This window comes from Solanum dulcamara, chromosome 12 (assembly GCF_947179165.1).
Source record: "Solanum dulcamara chromosome 12, daSolDulc1.2, whole genome shotgun sequence".
Taxonomy (NCBI): Eukaryota; Viridiplantae; Streptophyta; class Magnoliopsida; order Solanales; family Solanaceae; genus Solanum; species Solanum dulcamara.
Window position 1 is genome coordinate 17,508,821 of NC_077248.1, and position 6,173 is coordinate 17,514,993.

A 6,173-nucleotide genomic window follows, 5' to 3' on the forward strand; every position below is an offset into this window, starting at 1 on the left:
AGTCTCAACTTTAACGTTTATTCAACCTTGAAAAATATAATGAAAAATCCTTTTAAAATACCAAAAATAACTCCCAAGAAACTAGTCTAAATAGGTATAAGAGATTCTAAAAGTGCAATTTATGAAAGAAATAAGACACAGCTCCCATCATAAAGAAAAAACAGTAAAAGCTATTGAAGACCATCATTGTCTTCACCTAGGAAACATCACTGATCATGCAATCAGACTATATTAAATGGCATAACAAAAGTAGTATCAGTAAAACAACACATACTGGTAGACATCATCGGTCGATCCGAATCCACCACATAACATCATGCAAATAATCAATAAACATGAAACTTGAAGGTAAACTTGAACCCCCATCCACTCAGTCCCCACTTTTACTACAGGTAGTATTACCTTAGAAACCACACCTTCTATCTCAAGTCATGCCACCTTATTTCACTGTCAACTCCACCATCTAAGCCATTCCATCCTTATAACATGTCACAACTTACTCCTTTCTATCACATAGACATTTTCCAAAATACTAGACCATTACTAACTTTGTTAACAAGTCCACTATTTTACCCCATGCTCTCAGGACAACTCCCTGGTCCTCTACCAATTTTAGTAACCAAATTGCAAAGCTCTTACTAAATCATCTTGACTCAAATCGCCCTTATCAGATATGTCCCAGACCACCCCGGATAACAAACATGGAAAGCTAGCAGATAATCCAAACTCTCAGTCAACATCTAGACTAAACAACGCCCAATTTATACAAAATATTAATAGGTAACCACAACTCAGTAAAATAAATAACAATCAATTACATCACAATTATAGCAATACCCGGACTCTCGGTCCTTATAATTGAAACATTTACACAATATGCATGATCAATAGCAACATAATGATTAATACAGTTCTCTCATGGAACCCACACATAAATTATTAGTATACCAATGTAGTACTCCATCCTAATTAGTAGTTAGTGTACTGGCATGGTATCCAATCCAATTTTACCGGCGTGATACCCGATCTAAATATATCGATGTGAAATCCGATCTAAATAGGAAATCACACATCACAATTACAACCACAATGAATAGCAATCACACTTGTACAATCAAGTAAACACATTCATTGAATGCAATTGACCATAATTATTATTTCAACTCATTTTCTTTCCTATTTCCCTAACAATGTATCATACATGTAATACTAATGAGTTAGTTAATAAGGAAAACACAATCATAACCTACCCGAGATGATTTCCATCTGATTACCCACAATTACCTTCCCTAGGATGAACCCCAGCAAACATCATAATACCAACAATAACAATCAAGTCCTCCATCAGCCTAAAACACAACTAACCACCCATTCAATCAATATAAGACAGATCTAACTATTCAGTTATGAAAACCTAGCCTGCCTGGACACCAAGCAACTAATGAAGGTGAATTGATGAAAGAAGGCCTGAAATTCATGGGTTTTGACCCCCTTTGCGCTTAGAATCCATCATCTCCCTTGCTTCCAAGCTTAGAGAAGCTTTTTGAGGATTTTAAGGGCAATCCCCCATTTATTTTACAACTGAGGGTAAGGAGGAAAATAAAAGAATTCATGTCCCCGAGATTCTTCCCCCATTGACCTCGCTATATCGGCTGGCATGCCACTATGGCGGTGCCGCCATGGCAGGAATAATCTTGCTATGGTAGGACAACGTTAGCCCTGATCAAGTCTTCTAAATTTTTTTGTGTCATCCCAACTTTCAACTGGCAACGAAATTTAATTTTTTAGGACTTTGCACAAGGTGTCTTTTCTAATAACGATGTTTCAGGTCATTACAATTATAAAAATTAGGTCATCAAGTATATGTGTGTAAATTTGACAAAGTATAAATTGTGATTTAATTTTATGTTATAGACGTTTTGGAAAGTGGTCAAAATGCTTTTAAATTATGTTTCGTATCATCATATAATACTAAAAGTGGGAAGCTCCAAGTGCAAAGTTGAATTACCATTTTACTCCTACAGTAAATTAAAATATTAAAAACATGCTTTTTTAACCTTCACCTAATTATCTTCTATTCAATTATTAACTTCTACAGAATTGACCAATATTTCCACGTTATTGAGTGGAAATTTGAAAAGGGCACATTAACTGTTGTTTCATTTTCCCTTATTTATTATGTGCATTATTAAGATAATTGAAGAGTCATTTAATTAATGTTGTCAATTATCCTCTTGCTCTTTAATTTGTTCCAGTAAGCAATTGCTAACTTTTACTCTTCCATCATTTATTTTTTCCATAGCCCATTTTTAAGGATAAATAGCAGTCTCTTTTTATTTATGTTCCTTCAATGGAAAAGAAAGTTACATTTCCTAATTTTGGTTGTTTTTCGATTCGAAGTTTCTCTCGACCGGTCTTAAAAAGTTGGTTATTATTGGTTTATTCATGTCCATGCTAAACATGTATGTTATCCGTCACTCCTTAAGAATTTACATAAGAAAATTGTTCTTGCAGGAAGGAATAGTCATTATGGGATTTTTGTATCGCTCATATTTATGTGTACTGTTAAAGGGTTCAAAAATCAACTTCTTAATTAATGGTAATGGACCAATCTTTTTTGTTTTAAGCTTGTAACTTTACCTTTCTATCTCTTACCAAAAGCTAATTTTATCCATTTTGTTACTTTCATTCGATCATAGCTTCTTGATACATATGTCGCTATAAAAGCAAAGAAACTACCATTTCGTAAAGAAAAAGTAGATGCTTCTTACTTCTAGACATGAGATATGGTCATCTTAACATTTAAATCATGGGTCAAACCCATCGGTGGCCCCCTAAAGTTGGCACCAACTTTCACTTAGACACCTAAATCAGAAGATGTTCATTTTAGACACCTTATGTAAGGGTCGAATGTGTCATTTTGACACTTTGTGCTAACTTGGCAGATTGCGTGTGCTGCACCCAATTTAAGCGCGTAAAGGGCATTTTTTAAAATATTTTTTTTTTGTTATTGTTCTTCTTCTTCATTTGTTAGTTTTTCATTTGTTCTTCTTCTTCTTCATTCTGCAAAAACCAATTTAACGACACGAGAGGCATATTTAGCTTCCTCATTACCAATGATTTGCTTTTGTTGATTCACATTATTAATTAGTCCTTTTACTAACCCCATTTTCCTGGATACATGCCTCTGGGAAGTAGCCATACAATTTAGTTCCAATTCAGAAGATTAGTTTGTCGATTAGGCGTACGAGAAGAAGAAAAATCTATTCCTCAATTAGATCTTATTTTCTTAGAACCCCAAATTAACGAACAAAATTAATTTCCTCTCACTAGATTTTTGAGATCTAGTAGAATTTTTGCTACTTCAATTTCATCTTTAAAGGGATTATGAAGCAAAACGTAGTGTTTGTTATGCTTGTTGTGTTTCATTATGGTTTGGAAGAGAGAAAATTGAGAGAGAAACAGAGAAGGAGAAGAAGACGGCGGGGTGGGGGAGGGGTTGGGGTTGGGTGGGTGGGGTTGGAGAAGATGACGGCGGGGTGGGTGGGTTTTAGTTGTTAATTTTTATTTTAAAAAAAATTATTATTTGGATTTTAAAATGCCACGTGTCATCAAATTATTGGTCATAAAAGTCATTATTTGATAATTATTTTTGATATATATATATATATATATATATATCACGTGTCTTTATTTAATTCGCTGTTTTTGACACATCAGGCGAGTGCATTACACACACTTAGTATATTTTGGTGATTGTCAAAAAAGTGTCAAAATGACATATTCGACCCTTACATAAGGTGTCTAAAATGAACATCTTCTGGTTTAGGTGTCTAAGTGAAAGTTGGTTCCAACTTTAGGGGGTCACCGATGGGTTTGGCCCTAAATCATGTGTTGCATGCGAAATATTGTAGAAAAAGGGAAAGAAACTTGGCAAACTGTAACATTTGGTATATTGGAAATACAAAATTAAAGTTGTTAGAATATTATTTTGTTGTAACAAATTTTATCAACAAATAAAGGATATGCTATTTCAAATTCATCGAAAAGCAATGTACAATATAACTTGAATCTATTCATCAGTTTCAAGTGACATTATTTCTGGCCTTTAAATGTTATGTGTAACTAACTCATTACACATGTTCTAATATTATTTATACTTTAAAATATTTATACTAATTAGTATGGGATACACATGCAATGCACGTACCCAGAAACTAGTTTAAATAAAACCGCAAAGCATGGCTAATCAATTAACTTACCAACATGCATTAACGGCCAAAGTTCATTTACAACAACGACAAAAGCAACTTTAACTTTCAAGTGTAGCAGAAAATACCAAAAAAGGCCTCAAAATATGATTCTAGTCTTCAAATGATGAAGAACCCATTGATGATTGAACGCTTCACTTCCTGAGGGTGGGGATTTGGGAGCGATTGTTGGGTTAAATTATAGGTTAAGGAATCAGGATTGTTTTAGTGAAATAATTATGGGAGTTTTTTGGAAAAAATAATTACAAGTGTTTCGTTTTTTATCCCTATTGTAGTTGGGTTAACCTGGATGATAAGGAGAAAACAAAACCTGTGGTTTTATTTAATGATATGTTTTTTGTTATATATATTTGTCTAACACTCATTGAACACTTACACTGGATAATTTTTTTTGTGTTTAAATATACATGAAAAAGGGAGTTGGAGGGTTGAATAAAACAAGGTTCATGAATTAGAGTGCCAAAATGATATGTAGGAGCAAGTTAAAGGGGTTGTGTGTGTGTGTTTGACCTTCTTTTTTCTATTTTAAGTAACATATATGTAATTCCTACATTTGTAAGCTATAAAAAAAACTACCATTTACACAATTACAATTATATATGTATAATAATTATGGAAAATCGTTGGTTGACTATTGAACTTTTACTTGGTGGTGATAGTTCAAATATAATCATTTGTCATTCAACAAAGAAGTCGTTTGAACAGTCTGATCGTTCATGAATTTCAGCTTGTATTTTTCAACTTTAATTTAATTTTTGTGTTCCTCATTTCTATTGGTATACTATTTGCTAGGAAAAACTAGTATGATAATATGCAACAGTTAGTAACTTACTATACATTGTCGGGTTTATCCGATTTGATACACTTTCATCCATCAATTTATTATCATCTGCTATTTCATATCAAAATGAAGTTGATCAAAAACAAAAAATCAAGTTTCTACATTATTGGACCTGTGCTAGCACAGGCCATAACCACCCCGTCTTTACAATAAATGAAAAACAACTTGCTTCCACCACTAACAAAAGACTGAAGATTTGAAAGGCAATGTATTACAATTTACAACTAACTTTATATTATTATGTAGGTATACAATTCTTGTATTACAATCTAGGTATAACGTCTTTCTAAACCAAATGACCCCTAAGGAGCAGACTTTTCAAATAGGCTTTACAGTACTATTTTACTTTTACAGCTCGCAAACAAGACTCAAAACAACTAAAAATAGGTTTTTTTCCAAAATGTGACTATCACTAAGTAACATATATAGTTATAGACGCCACAATCTGCAGCTATCACATACTCGTCCAAGATCTTGCGCTATCTTTTTGTACCAAACTTTTCTCTAACATCAGTCCTGCAAAAGGAAAATGAGAAAATATATAGCAAACACCTATTTCCTCAATGCGATCGACTACCTCAAGTCTCTTCGCATGACTTCTTAACACAGTTATTACCTCTAAAAAGCAAAATAACAAACTAAAACTATCATTCTGCTACATGATATACTAGTTTTTAATCTAAAGAGACACTTTTAGTTTACAATTTGTTTACAAAACCACATTGTTTCATTGAACACTGGAAATTATGACCTTAGGCATATCAGGTTTACATAGAAGTCCTCTATGATTTGCTTAGAAATTGTGATCTAAAGAAGTTTTATTAGCTGTGAACAAGTATGTCTAGCTTGGGTGGAATATTGAGGTTTTGATCAAGTTAACCAATACGATCCGATATACCGTGTAAAAAGCATATGAAAAAAAGAGAAGGGAATTAACCTCCCGGTTAATAAAAGAAGCTCATAACATGATCCAGGTACTCATTAATAGAAGGTTAGATAGTATGGTCTCTAAAATCATAGGTGCATAAAACAGCAATACTTCAATCCCTAACAAGCAGGTT